This window comes from Sapajus apella, unplaced genomic scaffold (genome assembly GCF_009761245.1).
Source record: "Sapajus apella isolate SASKATOON/1434 unplaced genomic scaffold, GSC_monkey_1.0 scaffold12, whole genome shotgun sequence".
Classification (NCBI taxonomy): Eukaryota; Metazoa; Chordata; class Mammalia; order Primates; family Cebidae; genus Sapajus; species Sapajus apella.
In genome coordinates, this window is record NW_022436952.1 from 17,590,354 (window position 1) to 17,613,930 (window position 23,577).

Sequence of the window (23,577 nt, forward strand, 5' to 3'; positions counted from 1 at the left end):
TGCCCCCAAAGACCTGAATTTTGAGAAGAGTTCCCTAAGAAGTTAGGATCTGAAGTTAGTGCACAAGTTGGAAATTCTCTGTCAGTTACCATCAAGATACCATCTGGTACATCTAAAAATCCTCTCAAATGGGCCCGACACAGCCAAGTTTTCCTTTAGGGATGGGCTGAGCATTAAATGAAGTAGTTGGCTTGCATACTGTATCAAAACAAACAAGCAAAGAAAGCTTTAAATACTGAACTCCACTCAATGTCACAGGACACTCACAATGGGTGACCCACAGCAGCTGAGACTGTAGACGGGATCAGCACATGGTACATGCTTGCTCTGGGACACATGACTATTGGCTGCAATGGCAGGTGGCAGTAGACACATCCTGTTTTTTTAACAGCTGGGCACAGTGGCTAACACTTGTAATCTCAGCATTTTGGGAGACCCGAGTTGAGAGGATCACTTGGGGCCAGAAGTTTGAGGCCAGACTGGGCAACAAAGCAAGCGCCTTCTCTCTACAAAAAGTTAAAAAAGCTAGCTGGGTGTGATGGCATGCATCTGTAGTCCTGGCTACTTGGGAGGCTGAGGTGGAAGGATCCTTTGATCCCTGGAGTTCAAGGTTATAGTGTACTAGAATCATGCCACCACACTCCAGCCTGGGTGACAGAGTGAGACTGTCTCTAAAATTTTTTTTTAAGTTAATCTTATTTTTTCTTCCAACCATAGGTAGTCAAATGTGTGGGAGTTAAATGTGAGTTTGAAATGCTTTCCTAGGACTCAGTATGGCTCATTTTCCTCCTTGCCATGAGCTGCATGTCCCCATGACAAGGGGCAGCCAGTGTCTGTTCCTGGCTATCAGAAGAGGTAGATGAAGTCCTCTTCCCCTTGAGAAGATCCAAGACTCTGCTGTGGTCAAGGTTCCTTCTCCAGCCAGATGTGTTTTCTATGATTATACTTTTCAAATGGTGGCCAAGCCTTCTGAGGTCACATGTAGCAGTAAAAGCAAGCTGTGGATAACTTTTCCCATGTTCCATTTTATGTTTTGCTGTTTTTCTGATATGAGGGTAATGATCTGGTTTAAGGCTTGATATAAATAGTAGCCCAGATGGACATGTGGGAGGGGTGACGGGCCGCCCCTTGGCCAACACTGCAAGATGTCCAGGCCGAATCTTTTTATAGCATTATTTTTCATAATCTAGAAAAATCTTGGTGAGGTTTTAGTAAGGCAGGTGAGTCAAGTTATAATGTATCAATTTAATGAGTTTAGAAGGCTCAGAGATTCAACTTGGAAATGTATTGCGTCTACTCATGTACCAGAAGTGAAAAATGACAAAGGTCTTAGAATGGCCAGGATTTCAGTCCCCCCTGCCAGGGTCTTTCTTGTTTGCAATTCTGGGATTTTCACCATAAAGCCGGAAAAGGCTGGAACAATTGTTGACAAGATTGACTGCTGCTCTGAAACCAGGCTGGATGCAGAGGCGTTTATTCCCTGAGTTCAATAAAGAATTCCAAGTCAGAATGAGGGTGAGTGGGAGCTGGATGTTTCCACTAATAAAAAATTATCTACTTAGCTACTGTTACACATTAGGCTGTGGCATTTTGAGCCAATAAATACACAGCTCTGCTTCCAAGGAGCTCAGAGTGCAGGATGTAAATCCGCAGCCTAAGAATCCAAGGCCTTCTGTCTCAGGGAAGGAAGAGCCAGCTGTGGGCCAAGGGGACACAGGGTGGCAAGTCCCCGTGAGCTTCTGGGCAGCAGAGACCACTACCACAGACAGTGCAACAACAGACGCCTCAGCTGGGAGCCTCTCACCTGACACCTCATTTAATATGACCACTTTCTGGGGTGGGTGTTTCCATCACCATATGAGGAATACAGGCTGGAGAGGCTGAAGAAGAGGCCCTGGGGCTTCAATGCAACTAACTGGCCTGAAGCCAGGTACCTGCAAAGTATGTGTGCTAAGACAGCCCAGGCTTGGAGTGTCCACGAATGATGCTTCATTCTTGTAGGGATCCAGGCCACAGGATGGGAACCTCCCTAATGGGCTCCAAACAGTGGCAAATACAGAAGAGATCATCCCAAGTGCTGAGACACTGGCCTTCCATAAAATGCTTATGTGTGCGTCTGTGTGTGCGTGCTCGCGTGCACACGCCTGCATGTGCATGTGTGAACCACTGAGCAGCTGAAGACAGCTGCAGGTGATCAGATGATGGGCAAGTGAGACATGGTATCTCCTGGACACAGCTTCTGCTATCACCTGACGGTCCGAGAGGGAAGTGAACTGTGGCTGCTATCCTGGCTAGGTGATAAGTGACAATCCCTTATCCAAGCCTATGCTGTCTGAGAAGATGAAGAGGCCATAGGGAGAAAAAGGCTGGGACAGTGTGGCGTCCTTGGGAGGAAGACATGAACATTTCAGGACAGGCAGCCTCACTGCCCTGAAACACCACCTGTATGGTTTTTTGTTTTTGGTTTTTTTGATACAGGTTCTTACTCTGTCACCCAAGTGGGAGTGCAGTGGTGCAATCATAGCTCATTGCAGCCTCAACCTCCTGGGCTCAAGCAATCCTCCCACCTTAGCCTCCCAAGTAGCTGGGACTACAGGCATGTGCCACCAGGTCTGGCTAATTTTTTTTTTTTTTTTCTGAGACAGAGTCTCATTCTGTTGCCCAGGCTGGAGTGCAATGGCACTCCAGTAATCTTGGTTCACTGCAACCTCCACCTTCCAGGTTCAAGAGGTTGTCCCTGCCTCAGTCTCCCATGTAACTGGGATTACAGGCCCCCGTCACCACATCTGGCTAATTTTTTCTATTTTTAGTAGAGATGGGGTTTTGCCATGTTGGCCAGGCTGGTCCCAAACTCCTGACCTCAGGTGATCGTGCCTCAGTCTCCCAAAATGCTGGGATTACAGGCGTGAGCCACCACATCCAGCCAGCCTAATTAAAACCATTTTTTTTCTTGAAAAGACAGGGTCTTGCCTTGTTGCCCAGGCTGATCTTGAACTCCTGGGCTCAAGCAGTCCTCCTACCTCGGCCTCCCAAAGTGCTGGGATTACAGGCAGGAGCCACCATGCCCAGCTACCAAGTGTATTTCTATGGACAGGACATGCCATTTATCTTCTATATGAATGTCTATTGGCAAGTAAAATGGTAGTCAGGGAACCTCCTTGAATTATAAAAATAAATTGCACCTGGCCAGCCACGGTGGCACATGCCTGTAATCCCAGCACTTTGAGAGGCTGAGGTGGGTGGATCACCTGAGGTCATGTGTTCAAGACCAGCCTGACCAACAAGCAGAAACCCTGTCTCTACTGAATATAAACAATTAGCAAGGTGTGGTGGTGCATGCCTGTAATCACAGCTACTTGAGAGACTGAGGCAGGAGAATCACTTGTATCTGGAGGTGGAGGTTGCAGTGAGCCAAGATTGCGCCATTGCATTCCAGCCGGGGCAACAAGAGTGGAAGTCTGTCTCAAAAATAATAATAATAATAAATTGCACATGGTCTTTCCTTTCATATGATGTTTCTTTCCTTCATTCTAGCCTGAAGGGATCAGGATACAGACAAGAATGGCTGAATTTGGTTAAAGTAATCGGCAACTTGGGCTCCCATTGGAGAGGGGCTGGTATGGCCCCAGCATGGAAGGAGGGAAACCACAATACCATCCGGCATAGAAACTGCTTTGCACAGAGCTAGTTCTAGATCGTTTACATGTAATCACTCAGAACAGAGCCAATCACAGGAGACACCAACTTCGGATATCCCTTGACCACAGCTGCCTCCCCACACAAAACCCTGGAGTAATTTCAGCTTAAACCCAACAACCAACAGGTCAACTCAACTACTTGGGATATTACTTTCCCCCACTTTAATAGCAGACAAAGTAGACGCACAGGGATAAAGAAAAATGCATCAGTTATGTCAACAAAAGACAAGTGTGTGAAGCAGCACAACTAATAACTCGGGTTGAATTGGTTCTGACTGTGCCTCAAGTTTCACTTAAAAACAAAGGCATGGGTGATATAATGACCACTGCCAAGCAGCTGCTCAGGAGCTCCCACAGGCTGCCTGCCCTGGGGCCACCAGGGAGATGCCCACCTCCCTTAGTGGTTCTCCATGCAGCTGTGCAGTGGGGTCATCTAGAGAACTTTCAAACATGTAGACTGCATCTCTGATCCCATTCCAGACATTCTGAGTCAACCAACTGGGGCAGCCAGGAATGTTTTCAAAACGGTCCCCTGGAGATTCTGATACAGAGCTGCAGCTGGGACCCACTAACAGGGCCGAGACAGAGTCTTTTGTCCCCAGGTCAGTAGAAGCTTGAGAATCAGGGATCCACTGACCTGCAGCGCCCAGCTGCCATCTCTGCAAAGGTTTGGCTTGGAGGAGGGGACTGAGCTCCTGCCTTTCCAGGTACCTGCAGTCCCAGGGGTGTCTAATCTTTTGGCTTTCCTGGGCCACACTGGAAGAAAAATTGTCTTGGGCCACACACAAAATACACAAACACTAATGACAGCTGATGAGCTAAAAGGAATTGCAAAAAAAATTTCAAAAAGAGTTTACAAATTTATATTGGGCCATATTCAAAGCCACCTTGGGCCCCATGTGGCCTGCGAACCATGGGTTGGACAAGCACAAGCTTATTCTAGAACGTGGCTCTGAACCAATCAGATCAGCAAGTCAGAGATGCAGTCTGAGTAGTAATGGCAGTCACTGTCATTCTCAGTGACTCACTGGAAGGATGATCCTTTGTCAGAGGGGCACTAACAGGCTATGTGGCATTTAAAACAGCAAGAGATGGGCACTACCCATTTCCCCAATCACCTGTATGAGCCACACCCTTACTTGCTGTGTAGTGCATACAGATCTGCCCAGAGCACTGCAGAGCCACCAGATGGGCACCCAGGCTGGACTGAGCTCTTCGGAGGGACTGGGGTAGCTCTGGGGAGGGCTCTACTGCCATTTGGGGTGACCAGTGGGGTGTCAGGGGCAGCTGCATTCCTTTTTGTTAATTAAAAAAGGGCCTTCACCGCCCACCCCTAAGGGCTTCTTTTTCCCATGCTGATGTAAAAAGCCTGGGGAAGCACTGAAGTCCACATCAGTCCAGAGCCAAAATACTGTCCGGATTTGCTGTCAGCCCAGCATCCCCAGAAGCACACACCTTCAGCCTGCTCAACCCTGCAAAGCAGACATAGGCCATTCCGACAAACATGACCTGTCAAGTTCTGTGGGGGACAAGCCTGGGTGGGTGTGAGTGGGAGTGTAAAAGAACCAGAGGACAAAGGTGCAGGTTACAAGGACTATGGATTTCCTAGTGTGAAAGCTGCTGCTGGCTGCTTGGGAGCACACAGACTAGGGTGGCAGAGGTGTGAGGCGCCTCCCAGGGACTCTTCAGCAAAGCAGTCAGGGGCTCTCTTGCATTCTCACAGGCTTTCTTTTTGTTACGATGAATCAAATAAGGGACCATGAGAGGTAAAAATGTAATCAAGTTCTAGGTGTTAACACTATTATCTAGAATTCTCATCTTTCCCCAAAAGGCGGTGGCCCACGTGTTCCCAGGTTGTCCTGGAGCGAATGTTTGTTTTTTGTGTTTTTTTTTTCAGTGTTTTTTGGAGGAGAGAAAGGACAGGGTTCCCAAAAGCAAAGTTATGTTTTGTTATTGTTTTAGAGACACAGTCTGACTCTACTGCTCTGTCGCCCAAGCTGGGGTGCAGTGGCTCCATCACAGCTCACTGTGCCTCCAGCTCCTGAACACAAGCAGTCCTCCTGCCTTGGCTTCCTAAAGTGCTGGGACAATAGGTGTGAGCTACCATACCCAGCCAAGGGCAAAGTTTTTATAAAGGCAAAAGATAGGGCATTTTTAGCAAAAAAAAAAAAAAAAAAAGAGAGAGAGAGAGAAGAGAGAGAGAGACTGATTTGGAGGTGCTGTTTTTTTGAGTCTATGCAGATTATGTGTTTGGTCACCCAGTGTAATTAGCAAAACAAGCCTGGGGGTGGGGTCTTGGTCTGGAAGGAGGGAAGCTGCCCTCTTCAGATTCATCCCACTGGAGAGCAAAGTGGCCCTAATTTACACTCCGTCTGTGTTTGCATTTGAGATGAGTACACAGTGAGACCTCTGTCTCTTACCTGGGTGTTGGTCCACTAGGATTGTCCAGTCAGCTGGGTGGTGGGTAGAGCAGGATCAGTGAACAGTGATCAAGAGCTTCAAGGACATTTGGGTGGCAGTGGTGACTGCTCTGGGCCCTCTAGGGTTATATCCCAAAGTACTTGTAGATTTGGGCCACATACTGCATCATGCTCTGCCGGTCAGGCCAGTCTGTGTTCAGCATCTTGCTGTGAGCTCCTGCAGGGGAAGGGGATGGGGGACCGATCACAAGGCAGGACATCACAGACCCCTTTCCCTCTGGGACTTCAATCCAGGTTAGGGCTTACACTGCCTGGCACCCCTCCACCTACGCAGAAGGAATGTGACGGCTAACACAGGTGGAGCTGAATGTGATGAGTTAATACTTTTCTCCCACTTATTCAGGAGATACAATCCCTTTCCAAAAATAGGAGACATGATCTTCCACCGCTTTCATCTTTTAACCATATGACAGCATTTTAAAAAGCTTTAAAAAGAAAAAGTCAGGCATGGTGGCAAACACCTTTAGTTCCAGCTACTTGTGAGGCTGAGGTGGGAGGATCACTTGAGCCTGGGAGGTTGAGCCTGCAGTGAGCCGTGATCCTGTTACTGTACTCTAGCCTGGGTGTCCTGGGTGACACGGCAAGTCTTAAAAAAAAAAAAAAAGAAAGAAAAAGTCACCCATAATTTCACTATTAAGATGATTTCCAAGTTTCTAAATTACATTTGAATCAACATTGCTAATTCCCCAGGCTCTGAGCACAGTGCATGCGCTATCATGTGGGCTATGCTATTACAGGGGCTGAGCATTTCACACCTGGGTCTCCGTGCCGCTGTGCCATTGTGCAGGCTGCCATTCTAGTGGATGTGCACTGTCCAGGGAAACAAGGGACATGGCACGCAGTATATGCCCACTTCATCACCACCACAGACTTTGCAATAAGCATCTTTGTGCAGTATTGTTTTCTTCTGTCAAACTAGTCCTCAAGATAAATTCCTAAGAGTGGGATTATCATGAAAGCCTTGAATCAATTTCAAATGCAGTTATTTTACCAGCATTAAGTGTTATCATTTAATGTGGTTTTGTTAGTTTGATTTTTTTGTTTTTGCTTATTTTTATTTTTTGCTTATTTGCTGGGTTTTACTGATTGATTTATTTTTGTTCATTTTGCAAGTAAGCTTCTATTGAGCACACATGAGGTCTAGCCCAGAAAGTGAGGGGCATGAGCATCCTGTCAGGCACTCAGTCAAGCTTTTCTGAAATTTGTGTCACTGGACATATTTAATAATTAACTTTGGGACTGAATTTGGATTCCTGTGTGGTTACAAGAGAATAGTAGGAAAGGATCCTGATGTAAAGCCAGAAGCAGAGATGCCATGGAAAAGTAAGGCTGAACTTAGCACATTCATCCCCTGATTCAACATCTGAACAGACTTCACCTATTCTGCTTCTTGGTGATGCTAAAAAATTATCAGCAAATCATTAGTCATGGGAAAGGTGTGGAACAGGAGTGAGTAAAACATTCCATGCAGATTCACCTAGAACAATTAAAAAAAAAAAAACAGTAAAACTTTCACAGAATACAAGGATAGAAAATCTCCTTCCACCTACACTGCTCTAGTGATGCCTACACACAGACTGAGGTCTGGCAAGCTAAAGTCCTTACCACAAAGGTTTGCTAACATGACTTACAGAAAGCAAGTGACGAAGAACTGGGCATACTATTTGGGAGATAGATGAGCTCTGGGAAAAGAAGGGATGCCTGCAGACCCAAGAGAGATGGCAAGCTTTCCTCTGTATGATGGGAAGGGTGTGTCTTTAAACTCAGAGAGGACTCAGAAGTCCAATCAATATTCACAGTTTTACACAGACAATCTTACATGCTTGAACTTCATAATAATTGAACTAAAAATATTTGATACATTGTTAACATCACATTTGAAAATTTCTGAAGAAATATTTTGCACATATCAGAAGAGAGTATGCTGCATGAGGAATAATCTAATAATGCATGACATTTGTTTGAGTTGGTAGTTAAAACCTTCCAAGAAACTACCAGACCCATATGACTGCACTTGTGAATTCTAATACTTCAGGAAGAAATAATATAAATTCTATAAAATCTCTTCAAAAAATGGAAGAGGAGGGAATACTTGCCAACTCATTCTATGATGCCAGCATTACCCTAATACCAAAACTAGACAGAGACATTACAAGAAAACTATAGGCCAACTTCTCACATAAATACAGACACAAAGACCCTTAACAAACATTAGCAAATTGAATTCACTAATCTATAAAAGTATAATATATCATGATCAAGTATAAATCAATATAATTCATCATATTAACCAATTAAATGAAAAAAACCATATGATCATGCCAACAGATTTTTTTAAAAAAGCATTACATAAAATTCAACAACCATGACAGGTTTTATTTGTGCTAACTCTCAGCAAACTATGAGTAGAAGGGAACTTCTTTTGCCTAATAAAGATATGTACAAAAAAGCAACAACTAACATCATACTTAACAGTGAAAGACTTGAGCACTTCCCCCATAAAATCAAGAACAAGGCAAGGATGTCCTTTCTCATCTGTCCTATTCAATGCTGTACTGGAAGTTCTGGCTAGTGCAAAAAGGCATGAACAAGAAATAAATGGGGCCAGGCGCTGTGGCTCACTCCTATAATCCCAGCACTTTGGGAGGCTGAGGTGGGCGGATCGTGAGGTCAAGAGATCAAAACCATCCTGGCCAACATGGTGAAACCCCGTCTCTACTAAAAATACAAAATTAGTTGGGCGTGGTGGCATGTGCCTGTAGTCTCACCTACTTGGGAGGCTGAGGCAGGGGAACCACTTGAACCGGGGAGGTGGAGGTTGCAGTGAGCCAACATCTCACTACCACACTTCAGCCTAGCAACAGAGCGAGACTTCACCTAAAAAAAAAAAAAAAAGACAGAAAGAAATGGAATACAGATTAGAAAGGTAGAAAAAAAACTGCCTTTATTTGCAGATGACGTGATTGTCTATGTAGAAAACCCCAAAGGGTTCACATGCAGGTTTAGCAAAGTCTCAGAATATAGTCAGTATACAAAAGTCAATTGTGGCGGGGCATGGTGGCTCATGCCTATAATCCCAGCACTTTGGGAGGGCGAGGCAGGTGGATTACAAGGTCAGGAGTTAGCGACCAGCTTGGTCAACATGGTAAAACCCTGTCTCTACTAAAAATACAAAAGTTAGCCAGGATGGTGGTACGCGCCTGTAGTCCCAGCTACTCGGGAGGCTAAGGCAGGAGAATTGCTTGAACCCAGAAGGTGGAGGTTGTGGTGAGTCAAGATCACGCAACTGCACTCTAGCCTGGGCAACAAAGTGAGACTCTGTCTGAAAAAGAAAAAAAACAAAAAAAACAAAATATCCTATATACTAGAAATGAACAATTGGATTTTGTAATAGGAAAAAAAATTCCATTTAAAATAGCACCCCCACACCCCCCCCAAAAAAGGATTAAGGTCTAAATCTAACAAAATATGTTCAAGATCTATATGCAGAACACTACAAGACACAGACAAAAGAAATCAAATATTTAAATAAAGGAAGATATATTGTGTGTTCCTGGATTGGAAAACTGAACATTAAGATGTCAGTTCTTCCCAGTTTGATTTACAGATAAAATGCAATCCTAATCAAAATCCTAACAAACTTCTTTTTTATTAGATAATGACAAACTGAGTCTAAAATTAAAAAGGCAAAGGTACTAAAAGAGTCAAAGCAATTCTGAAAAGAAGAAATACTAGATTTCAAGGTTTTTAATAATGCTATATTAATCAAGACAATGTGGTACTGGTAAGGAACAGATTCTTAAATCAATGGAACAAAAGAGAGCTCAGAAATAAAACCATACAAATATAGTCAACTGATTTTTGACAAAGGTTCACAGAAGGTCAATAGCTAAAGGATACTCTTTCTAACAAATGGTGCTGAAATTACTGGATGTCCATATGCAAAAAGAAGAACAAAACAAACAAACTCCAAACCAATTTTATGGTTTACACAAAAATAAATTAATTCAAAATGGATCATAGACCTCAACATACAAAGCAAAAGTACAAAAGTTCTAGGAAAAATATAGGTCAAAATCTGTGTGATCTTGGGTTTGGTGATGAGTTTTTAGAGACAACAGTAAAATATGATCAAGAAAGCAAAACATTGGCTGGGTGCAGTGGCTTATGCCTGTGATATCCACACTTTGGGAGGCTGAGGTGGGAGGATCACTTGAGCCCAGGAGTTCAAGACCGGTCTAGGCCACATAGCAAGATCTTGTCTCTATTTTTAACTTAAATAATTTTTAAAAGTTAATGGGCCCCTTCCCATTCACAATCTGCGTGACAGGTTGCCAGTACACCCTTTGGAATCTTTTGCACTATCATGTGGCAAGGAGAATGCTTCTACTGTGCATCGGAAGCTGATTCTGAACTTTAAGCTACTGAGGAGCTGTAGATCCAGAAACCTTTGTAATTGTACATCAATTCTGATATAGGGAAATCATCCTCTGAAGTGGTTTGGTGTGGACAGCCATGGAATGGATTAGTATGGAGTACGCATTCAATCTGTGGGATGCTAAAGACAGAACAAATAAGAAGGAAGAGAAAAAGGCTCCAGCCTGGGTGAAAATGAACTTGGTTTGGAAAATATTGGCTGATGAGGCATGGATAAGCAAATTGTTGTTTATCCGTACAATGAGATATTATTCAGTCTTAAAAAGGAAGCAGCCAGGCACAGTGGCTCACGCCTGTAATCCCCGCACTTTGGGAGGCCGAGGCAGGCAGATCACCTGAGGTCAGGAGTTTGAGGTCAGCCTGGCTAACATGAGGAAACCTCACCTCTACTAAAAATACAAACATTAGCCAGACATGGTGGCACAGGCCTGTAATCCCAACTACTCGGGAGACTAACGCAGGAGAATATCTTGAACCTGGGAGGTGGAGGTTGCAGTGAGTGAGATGGCACCACTGCTCTCCAGCCTGGGTGACAGAGTGAGACTCAGTCTCAAAAAAAAAAAAAAAAGGCGGGGGCGGGAAGAGAATCCTGGCATGTGCTAAACATGAATATGTTTATAAACATTATGTTGAGTGAAACAACCCAGTCACAAAAAGACAAATCCTGTATGATTCCACTCAAATGAGGTAGCTATAGTAGTCAGATTCACAGAGACAGAAAGTGGAATGGTGGTTGCCAGGGGCTGAGGGGAGGGAGAATGGGGAGTTAATGTTTAATTGGTATAGAGTGCTGGTCTGAACAGATGAAGCGTTCTGGAGATGGGGGGTGGTGATGGCTGCACCCATAACATGAATGGACTCAAAACCACTGAACTGTAAACTAAAAATTAAGATGGTGACTCTTACGTGTATTTTACCACAATAAAAAACAAACAAGATATAACTCCTTGTTCTTGGGAGCTCATGGTCCTGCGGAGGTGCTGGGGGAAGAGATTTGCCATATGATCAGATAAATTACAATATAATAGGGCATGTGCTCGATTATACCATGAATAAATTGTGCTTTAGGAGCCAGAGGGTGGACACATCTGTCACCGAGGTTGAGGGCATGGGCTCTGGAGCCACCTGCCTGGACTTGCTCTTGCCTATGCTCCTTATGAGCTGTGTGCCTCAATTTCCCCCTGTAGCGCATATTCATTTTGCAGAACCTCCATGAGGGTTCAACAAATCCATGCAAAGAAAATGCCTAGAATGGGTAAATAGTAAATAGACACAGCAAATATGAAAAAAATGTTTTTCATGTAATCAAGCTCAAATTAGCTATTTAAGTACAGCTCATCAAGTTTAGACCGCAGAGTAGGTCCAGCCATGCCTCAGGAATCGCTTTGTGGTGACCTCCCTTCAGCAGCACCCAGTCTGTGCACGCAGCGGCTGTCCTGGTGAGCATGCTGGCACTCAGTGAGGAAACCAGAATAAATGGCCTGGTACAGACATGGCAGCCCTAGGGACACACATTCTGACTGTTTTACAACAGTGAGGTTGCATATCCTCCCTCACCAAATTCTTTCTGTGGGGAGTCGCTCACACTTGCAATTGGGCTGGCTAAGATGCTTTCCTTACCTGGGGGCTGAGAAGGAACACTTTCTAAGATCTGGGGAACACTGTAGAACTTCACTTTTAAAGATTGCATCCTCTCACACCAGTAAGAATGGCTACCGATAAAATGTCAGGCTGGGCACTGTGGCTCATACCTGTAATCTCAGTACTTTAAGGGGAAAAGGTAGGATTGCTTGATCCCAGGAGCTCAAGACCAGCCTAGGCAACATGGTGAGAATGCATCTCCACAAAAATTTTTTTTAATTAGCTGGGCATGGTGGCACGTGCCTGTACTCCTAGCTACTTGGGAGGCTGAGGTGGGAGGATCACTTTGGCCTGGGAGGTCAAAGCTGCATGAGCTATTATCACATCGCTGCACTCCAGCCCAGGTGACAGAGCATGACTCTGTTTAAAAAAAAAATAAAAGTCAAAATATAACAGATGCTGGTGAGGTTGAAAAGGGAATGATTATATACTGTTGATGGGAATGTAAATTAGTACAGCCACTGTGGAAAACAATTTGGAGATTTCTCAAATGACTTAAAACAGAACTACCATTCAACCCAGCAATGCCATTACTGGGTATATATTCAACAGAAAATAAATCATTCTACCAAAAAGACATATGCACATGTATGTTCATTGCAGCACTACTCACAATAGCAAAGACATGGAATTAACCTAGGTGTCCATCAATGGTGGATTGGATAAAGAAAATGTGGTACATATACACCATAGAATGCTACACAGCTGTAAAAAAGAATGAAATCATGTCCTTTGCAGCAACATGGATGCAGCTGGAGGCTATAATCCTAAGCTGACTCACACAGAAACAGAAAATCAAATATTGCATGTTTTCACTTCTAAGAGGAAGCTAAACACTGGGTAGTCATGGACATAAAGATGGGGACAATCAACACTAGAGACTACAAGAGAGGGAATGGAAGAAGGGAGGCAAGGGTTGAAAACAGCTGGGTACTAAACTCATTACCCGGTGACAGGATCAATCATACCCCAAACCTCAGCAGCACGCCATATACCCATGTAACAAACCTGCACATGTACTCCCGGAATCTGAAGTAAAAGTTTAAATTATAAAAATAAATAAAGATATCATCCTTGCTAATATGTTACACCCAGAAACTTCTATTTATTTCAATAAATACATAAGAAAATTTTCCCTGTATAATCTAACTACAGAATTTAAGATTTACAGATACTGCTATCATTTCTGACTGGGTGTAGTTTAAAAGTGTCATGTGTAATTCAATATATTATTTTTCTTTTCTTTTCTTTTTTTTTTGAGACAGAGTCTTGGTCTGTCACTCAGGCTGGAGTGCAGAAGTGCTATCTTGGCATACTACAACCTCCACCTCCCAGGTTCACGTGATTCCTGGCTCAGCCTCCCAAATAGCTGAGATTACAGGTGTGCGCCACCATGCCCAGCTAATTTTTGTATTTTTAGTAGAGATGGGGTTTCACCACGTTGGCCAGGCTGATCTCAAACTCCTGGCCTCACGTGATCTGCCTGCCTCAGCCTCCCAAAGTGTTGGGATTATGGGCATGAGCTACCAGGCCACATCAAGGTATTGAAAAGTAAATTTAAGAATGTAGGAAATTTCTATTTTGTTGGTGGAATAAGTTGGTTAAAATGTTCACAAACACTCTTAAGTGCCTTTGAGATTAATTATGTGTGTCAGCATCTCCTTGCAGACCATCCATACAAATAAAATCCCCTGCTCTGACAATTAGGACAGCACATGATCTCATTCTCTTCCCAGCTAACTTCTATAGTGCATTAGATGAAAATTAAGAAAAAGATGCTAAATTTAAAAGGCGAGGCTGGACGCAGTGGCTCATGCCTGTAATCCCAGCACTTTGGGAAGCCAGGGCAGGCGGATCATGAGGTCAGGAGTTTGAGAGCAGCCTGGCCAACATGGTGCAACCCCAGCTCTACTAAAAATACAAAAATTACTCAGGCATGGTGGCAGGTGCCTGTAATCCCAGCTACTTGGGAGGCTGAGGCAGGAGAATCGCTTGAAACCGGAAGGCAGAGGTTGCAGAAAGTGGAGATTGCGCTACCCCACTTCAGGCTGGGCGAAAGAGCAAAGCTCTATCTTAAAAAAATAAAGTAAAAAATAAAAAGCAAATATTAATTACAACACTCCAAAGAAAAATGTCTTCTGCATAGAATATAATCTTCCAACAAGGTCTCATTGTATCTTTATCCTCACCTGATTTCTGTGTTGGTACTTGTTAATTTTGTTGTTTCCGAAGGGAGATCCCTGCTATACTCCACCCTGTTCATATGTGTAAGTTTCCTCACTCCTTTTTAAATTCCCTGGACCTGTAAGTACACAATAGGGATATCTGTTTCTTAAAGGTTTAGTAGAATTTGGGCTTGTTTGGACATTTTTTGCGTGTGTGACTACATTTTAAAGTATGAATTCAACTTAACAGTTAAAAGTTTTACTTATTTTTGAGTAAGTTTTGGAGGAATATTTACATTTAATATTTGAAGAAATACATTTATATTTTTCTAGAAAACTATTCTATTTCAGAAATATACTGGCATAGCACTGTTCATAGTGCTGAGCTTTCTACAATAGCTGTACTGTCACTTTCTCATTTCTTAGATTCAACACATTCTCAGAGGGTTATCAAATTATATATCTCACTGTTATTTCAACTTAGATTTTCCTGATCACTAATGAGATTGAATGTCTTTAAAAATGTCTATTGGAGCCGGGCGCAGTGGCTCAAGCCTGTAATCCCAGCACTTTGGGAGGCCGAGGCGGGTGGATCACGAGGTCAAGAGATCGAGACCATCCTGGTCAACATGGTGAAACCCCGTCTCTACTAAAAATACAAAAAATTAGCCGGGCATGGTGGCGCGTGCCTGTAGTCCCAGCTGCTCAGGAGGCTGAGGCAGGAGAATTGCCTGAACCCAGGAGGCGGAGGTTGCGGTGAGCCGAGATCGTGCCATTGCACTCCAGCCTGGGTAACAAGAGCGAAACTCCGTCTCAAAAAAAAAAAAAAAAAAAATGTCTATTGGGCATTTGTGATCCTCTCCTGTGACTTGTCTATTACAGCCTTTGATAATCCTGCTAGGTTGTCTTTTTCTTACTGGTTAGCAGAAAGTTGTAGGGGTTTTTTGTTTTTGTTTTGTTTTTGAGACAGGTTCTCACTCTGTCACCCAGGCTGGAGTGCAGTGGGGTGATCTAGGCTCACTACAGCCTCGACCTCCTGGGCTCAACCAATCCTCCTGCCTCAGCATCCCAAGTAGCTGGGATCACAGACATGCAACATCATCCTTGGCTAATCATTAAATGTTTTGTAGAGACGAGGTCTTGCTATATTGCCCAGACTGGACTCAAACTCCTGGGCTCAAGTGATTCTCTTGCCTCAGCCTTCCATAGTATTGGGATTACAGGTGTGAGCCACCATGCCTGGCTAGAAATTTTTGGTAAGATTAATCTACCTTGTCTTTGCTCTTTCTGCAGTTTCATTATAAAGTGTCTGATGGTATATTTTTTTTATTCATCCTGCTTGAGATAAATGAAGAATCTATGAACTCTTGTCTTTCATCATTGTAGAAAAAATTCAGGTATCTTATCTTCAAATATTGTTTCCACTCCATTCATTCTATCCTTTTCATCTGGAAGTCCCTCTGGGCATGAGGCATGGCTATCGTCCGATTTTTTTCATCTATGTCTCTTAAGCTCTGAGACGGACACTATTCAATAGCCCAACAGTCATTCCCAAGCTCTCTCTCCCTTGCAGGCTTCCCACTAAAGAAGCTGAAAAATGTTATATGCTCACTTCCTCAAATGCCCTTGCAGCTGGGGACCATGTAACAGGGTACTGTCAACGAGCTGGAGAAACCCAGGGAGGCTTTTACTTTCAATCTCTAAAGGGAAAAGATAGGAGGCACTTGTTCTATCTCTTCCTCTTTTTCCTGCCCTGCAGGTGGAAGTGATGTCTAAAGTTTGGCAGCTAAAAGGAATCAACCACAAAGGAACAAGTATGGGGACAAGAGCCAAAAGGTTAAGATGGTGAGCATGGAGAGGGGACACTCTGGGGCCTTGATTACAACACTGAGTGGTGAACCAATCTGAAACTACTTTTGTTAAAAAAGAAAATTAACATTTTTAATGGTTTAAGCAACTGCTGGTTTCTTGAAGGTGAACACATACTAATTCAACCCCTCTATTATATTTTCGATTTTTTAACATCTCTTTTATATTCTGGGTAATTTCCCTATATTTATGTTCTAGTTCATTAGTTCTCTCTTTTGCTGCATCTAATCAGTTTGGCGACACATTTCATTGTGGCTTTAATTCCAAATTTTCATTTCTAGAAGCGTTACTTCTTTTTCCAAATCTCTTTTTTAAATAGAATCATTCATTCCTTGTGGTTTCTGTCGCTCCTTTTATCTCTTTAATATGTTTAAACATAGTCTTTTTGTAGTCTCTTATTATTTACCATCTCAAGTTCTGGTAGATAATCCTTTCATTTGCTGTATTTGCTGACTAGCTCAAGTAGATAATTTTCTTAAGTGTTCTGTCATGGTTAAAACAGCTATTGTTTACTATAAGCCCAGGGGCTTCCTGTATCTGAGAGCATAATCTAAGGTCTTTATGCAGCATAGATATTATAAATCTGGACTCCAAACTTCATCTGGCCTGGTTTTCTTTCCTTACAAGGGACTTTCCCTCTCTCTCTCTCCTTCTTTCTCTCTCTCTCTCTCATTTTCCTTTCTGTGCCCACACACAAAAAATACTAGGTGGAGACCAGCTTCCTTATCATCTCCCTGGACTAGCAGGTGGAGTTGCAAAGATTTCTGCTTTTACTAAAAAGAGCAGCATGTTGTGAGCCTTGGCTTTAAACGGGTCATGGTACTAATGCTGTGTTTATGAAAGTGAAGGGCCTTGTCTCTTGTTCCTGTGTGGGCAAACATTGGGGTCCCCAGGTGTGTTCCTCAGTCCTCCCTCTCTAAGCATGGAGAGGGAGACTGAAGGCCTAGATGCTCTCCTCCACTCTGACAGCTTTAAATAATATTGCTGTGCCTGCCTTCTCCAACACAGCAACCACACATAATGTGGCTATTTAAATTAATTAAAATTGAAATTAAAAATTCAGTCTTCAATCACACTAGCCGCATTTCAGGGACTCAAGAGCCCATGTGGTTGGTGGCTGCCATGAAGGCAGTGCAGATACAGAACATTTGCATCATATCAGGAACCTCCATTAGATGGTGCGGATCATGGACAACCTCCAGGTCTGTGTTTCCAGCTCTGCTCTCCCATCCTAGCTCTGGATTTGCTGTGCAATTGCCTGCCTGCCATCGCCACCTGCATATTTCACAGCACCTCAGATTTCACATGATTTAAACACAACCTTTCCCCCAGAATGTTTAATAATCCTGTCTAGACTGCTTCATAGAGTACCCCATAGAAAAGTAATTTAAAGATTTTAATACATTCTGTGATGGTTAATTATATGTGCCAACTTGGATAGGCACGGCACCCAGATATTTGGCCAAATATTATTCTAGATGTTTCTGTGAAGGTGTTTTTTAAAATGAGCTTAACATTTATATGTTTTTTTTTTTTTTTTTTTTTTTTGAGACGGAGTTTCACTCTTGTTACCCAGGCTGGAGTGCAATGGTGCGATCTCGGCTCACCGCAACCTCCGCCTCCTGGGTTCAGGCAATTCTCCTGCCTCAGCCTCCTGAGTAGATGAGATTACAGGCAAGCACCACCATGCCCGGCTGATTTTTTGTATTTTTTAGTAGAGACGGGGTTTCACCATGTTGACCAGGATGGTCTCGATCTCTTGACCTCATGATCCACCCACCTCGGCCTCCCAAAGTGCTGGGATTACAGGCGTGAGCCACCGCGCCCGGCAACATTTATATGTTAACATTTAATTTAAGTTAATAGACTTCGGGTAAAGCAGATGCCCCTCCTTAATGTGGATGGTCCTCATCTAATCAGTTGAAGGCCTTAATAGAAAAATACTGACCTTGCCCAAGAAGAGGAATTTTGTCAGCAGATGGCCTTCACACTCAAAGCATCAGCTCTTTCCTGAGTCTTCAACCTGCTGGCTTACCCTGCAGATTTTGGAGTTGCTAGCTTCTATACTCTTGAGCTAATCTCTTAGAATAAATTCCTCTGCCCTCCCCACTACCCCCAATATCGTATTGATCCTGCTTCTCTAGAGAACTCTAACACATTAAAAAATTAAATTACTCCGCTCAGTTTTTGTCATTACCATGACCATTCTTTGGACTTTATTCAAATCCTGATGTGGGGTAATCAAAACAGAGCTTTTAAACATTTCTATGGGGCCGGGCGCGGTGGCTCAAGCCTGTAATCCCAGCACTGTGGGAGGCCGAGGCAGGTGGATCACGAGGTCAAGAGATCGAGACCATCCTGGTCAACATGGTGAAACCCCGTCTCTACTAAAAATACAAAAAATTAGCTGGGCATGGTGGCGTGTGCCTGTAATCCCAGCGACTCAGGAGGCTGAGGCAGGAGAATTGCCTGAACCCAGGAGGCGGAGGTTGCGGTGAGCCGAGATCGCGCCATTGCACTCCAGCCTGGGTAACAAGAGCGAAACTCCGTCTCAAAAAAAAAAAAAAAAAAAAAACATTTCTATGTCTTCCCCATCTCAGAAAATCGCTGTCTAACTAGATGCCAGGGTGTTGTCTTTGACTCCTTCTTCTCCTCTTCCCCTACAACCAATCTGTCACTAAGTCCACTGGATTCTAAGACATATTTTGAATCTTTCTATGTCTTTCCATCTGCATTGCTACCACCCTTGTGGTCAGTGGGTGAGGCCAAACCTGAGCCATGGGGAAGCTCTGCAGGCTCTGCCCCCTTGGAATCCCTGGATCAGCACAGCCTCTCTGGCCCCATTAACTGCATCCAGCCATCTGGCTTTCTTCCATTCCTGGACCACACCAAGGTGTTCCCTCACTGCAGCTTCTCCTTTGCTCTAGCTCTGCACTGTTGCCTCCTCCACCTTCTGACACCAGTTTTGACATCACTGCCGCAGTCTCCCTGGTCTAAATGCGATCCCCATCACTCACTGTCATAGCGCTGAATTTCTCCTTGGGCTCTTTGATGACTTATCCTTTTTCATTTATAATTTTAATTGTGATAAAATCTACCCACTTGCTTGTCTGTCTAGCTCATGAGGGCGCGGAACATTTCTCAATTGCTTTCTTTTTATGATGCCCGGTCCTTGGCAAGAAACTCTGAGTGACTGAGTGTGGGGGCCAACACAGCATTTTCCAAAGTACACTCTATGGGACATATTGTAGGATGTTCTAGGTCAGGGGTTGGCAAACTGCTGCCCATGGGCCAAATCTGGCTCACAGCCTGTTTTTGTAAATAAAGTTTTTGTTGGGACACGGCCATGCCCATTTGTTTACAAAGCATCAATGACCTCTTTAGCCCGATGGTAAAGTTGAGTAGTTATGACTGAGACCAACTGACCCACTTAGCCTATTACGTGGCCCTTAATAGAAAAAATTTGCCAACCCTTGTTATGGTGATTTTAGTAAAGTAAACAAATATAGGTAAAGAGGTTAATTATGTGTCTCTGATCTAAGATGGGTTAAACAGTCACATAGATTTCTTAATGTAGGACTCCTTGAAATTTTTGATGTGTTAATGGGCACTGTGCCCTCCAAAAATGTGATATAATATGGAGTGTTCCAGACTTATTTGAGCAGGGAATTCATTTTGTTGGTGCTTGCTGGTTCTTTAGAATAGGCTTTGAAAAATGCTGGCCAAAGACTTGAAACCATGAAGGCGAGATTCCAGCAGGGCTTTCTCTGGAAAGCCGAGATAGGAACTTAATTAGTGGCCACATCAAACCATTCTTCACTGCTTCTTTCTAGGTAACAAGTGGTATATACTGAGAAGGGAAGCTGAGGAATATCTGCTGAGGGGGGATCCCATGGTGTAGTCACACATTCAGGAGTTATCTGTAGCTGGTATCAATATCCCAATTCCTGCTGCAGGCCTGTAAGCCCCTCCCATACTGGAGTTTATCAATTAGGAATCCCCCTGCATTTCCTAGAGGGTAACCAAGGTGACAGGGCCATGACTTACTTTCTCCTGACTGTTCAGCTCTTTGTAGAGGATGTGGGCAGCCAGGTAGTTGTGGAGCAGAGCACAGAAGACAAGGCCATTGCTCCAGCTGCTGCCAAAATGGGTGATGTCAATGTTCTGCAGGAGAAAAAAGAAGCATTAATTAAATACTATTGCAACTGTGCAGTGTCATAGATGAGAGAGACTGTGGTAAGACAGGAATCCACCTTTGGGTTTTCAGTAAGGCAACACAAGAATAAACTTCTCAAATTTGGTGGTGCTAAATTTTATTTAGGTACCAGGAACAACCTGATATTGTCCAAATCCATTCACTGAATAGCATAAGAAAAAGTCTTTAGTGCTCAAAACAGTAGAGGATTTGTCCAACCATTGGGAGATTCATTAAAGGCTCAAAGACATCTTATTCTCAAATTAACCTACCCGATTAACTTTGTATACACCAGCATTTCCCAGACTTATCTGGTCAAGGAAGAATCATCACCATAGGCGTTCAAGGTGGCCTAAGCTATACTGGGGAAAAAAAGCTAAAAATAGTCAGGCGTGGTGGCTCACGCCTGTAATCCCAGCACTTTGGGAGGCTGCGGCGGGCGGATCACGAGCTCAGGAGATCAAGACCATCCTGGCCAGTATAGCAAAACCCTGTCTCTACTAAAAATACAAAAATTAGCTGGGTGTGGTGGCACACGCCTGTAATCCCAGCTATTCGGGAGGCTGAGGCAGGAGAACTGCTTGAACTTGGAGGGGGGAGGTTGTAGTGTTAAAAAAAAAAAAAATCGTTGCCATAATCATCACCCTCATTGCCACCATCACCACCACCACTACTACCACTGTCATCATCACCATCAGTAACATCATCATCATCATTATCTCTGTATAATCCCAACTCACAACAAGCAGAACAAGATATAAGATCTTAAAGAACTACATGGCTGTCTCTGGCATGCTCCTGCTGCTACTCTCTTCTCCCCACAACTTGGGAGGCTTCTCAGGGGGAAAAGAAATCCCTTTCTGGCAGAGCATGGTAATCCAGGATTTTGGGAGTAATACAGGATTTTGGGAGGCTGAGGCAGAAGGATTGCTTGAGCCCAGAAGTTTAAGACCAGAGTGGGCAACATGGCAAAACCCCATCTCTACCTACAAAAACAAAAACAAAAATTAGCCAAGCATGGTGGTGCATACCTTTAGTCCTGGCTACTTGGGAGGCTGAGGCAGGAGGATCCCTTAAGCCTAGGAGGTGAATATTACAGTAAGCTATTGTCACACCACTACACTCCAGCCTGGGTGACAGAGTGGAGACCCCGTCTCAAAACAAAAAAATTAAAAAGGAAAAGAAAAAAGGAAACCCTTCCTGCTCAGCAGCCCCATGAGAGCACCGAACAAGTAGGGATCATGAGGCTACATGGGTAGAAAGGAGTTTCTCCTTCGGGATGGATGCAGCCCCCAGCAGCTGCCTGGTACACAGTGATAAGGAATCTGAAATCCATCTCTAAGTCCCTGCCATAGAGATAGTGGATTCTAAAGACTCCTATGCAGGTACCATAGGTGACCTGGGGGCTCCAGTGCATCCCCACCTCTTAGATTCTCAGTCCTGTCACCCACCTGCTCACCTCAACAAGGTTTTTCTTCGTTGGATCCACAAGACTTGTTCCAAATGAAATGCCAGGTTCCTAAGCCCGCTAATACTGTATTGCTCAGGTTGTTTTAGGGATTGTTGCAAGGGATTGTATAAGTGGGGCACGGCTTGTGCTTGGCTGAGTTTTGGGTCTGTATTGGGTTTGGGGACAGTAAGAGGAGTTGGACAAGTCTAGGACTCCTTCCTGCAATCTCCCTGTAAGCTCCTCCTCCTCCTCTTCTTTTTCCTCTTCCTCCTCCTCAGAACACCCTGTTCTGGGAAATGCAAAGCCAGCAAAGTCAGAAGGGTGTTGTGGGCACTGGCTCCCTCCCATGGGGTGGACACAGACCACCATGGGAGGGGTGGTAGGGATGGAGATGCTCCCTCCATCTGCCCAGAAGGCCAAATGCAACCCCATGAGTAATTAACTCTCTGACTGCCCTGGGAAGGTCATTAAGGGTGCTTTTATCAGGAGCAATTTGCAGCTTAAAAGGAGAGGAAGGGCGGAGAGGAACAAGGCATGACATTAAGATGGAATAGGAGAGGGAGGTTTTATGGAACTCTCCTCAAATGTGTGTAAAGAGGTTCTGGAAAATATACATAGGTAGACGTGTGCACCAAAATATGGTACCATGTTTCCTGTGAAGTTTCCTTAGGGTTCTGGGAGCTATTGGCCTATAATCTCATTTAGCTTTTTATCTAGGCTTTCTAAGTTAGTTCAAGCTATCTTGGTCCTTAGCAGTGAGGTTGGTCAAATACTTCATTTTATGGGTAAAGAAACTGAGGTCAGAAGAGATGGTGTCACATGTCACATGCAGGGTTTACCTGAATGATGTAGATACCAGGAATGCTAGTCCCCGTCCTTCTAGCAAACCTCTTCTCTGTTCTAGTCAGCATCCGGGAAAATCCCTGTGGACCCCAAGACGCCCTGCAAAAGCACTGGCTTTCAGGAAGATGCTGCGCTCTTGAGTCTGCTTTGCAATTACATTTCCCCAGGGAGAAGTATCTGGCTGAAAGCAACACACAACCATATTAACGCCTCTTCACCTTGGCTTTCACGACTCAAGCACAACCAACTTTCAGCAGTCGCTAAGCATCGGCATTACATAAAAGCCTGAAGATGCCCTTGTTGGGAGGGCCTCATCTCAGTTTTCAAGTGACTGTAATTCCCAGGGCCACTGGGAAGCTAATCCTGAGGAGTTTTGGCTTCAAAGTATCTTTGAGTTCAACGGCTACCCGATGAGACCTGGACACTGCTTTAGAAATGGAAAGTGCTTTGATTTGACACTTTCTGAAGAGGTTTGTAGTTAAAAAAGCAAAAGAAAGAAACAGGCAGGAGGCCGCACCCCATCCAGTTCACTCGAAGTATTCAAACCAGATGTTGTGGATGTCAAACCCTAGGAAGCCAAAAACAAAGAGGGCCAGGCCAGCCTTGGGAAAGGCAGAGGGCACTGTGGCCCCTGACAGTACTGAGCTCCCACTTCCTTCCTCTGCTACACACAGGCTGCCCAAGACCCCATCTCCAACCCCAGAGACCCTGTGTTGATGTTTACATTATGCTAACCTCAAGGCATCCGTGTACAGGGAGCACACATTTGCCCTGCCTGGAAGTGTTCTTTCTCAAAGGC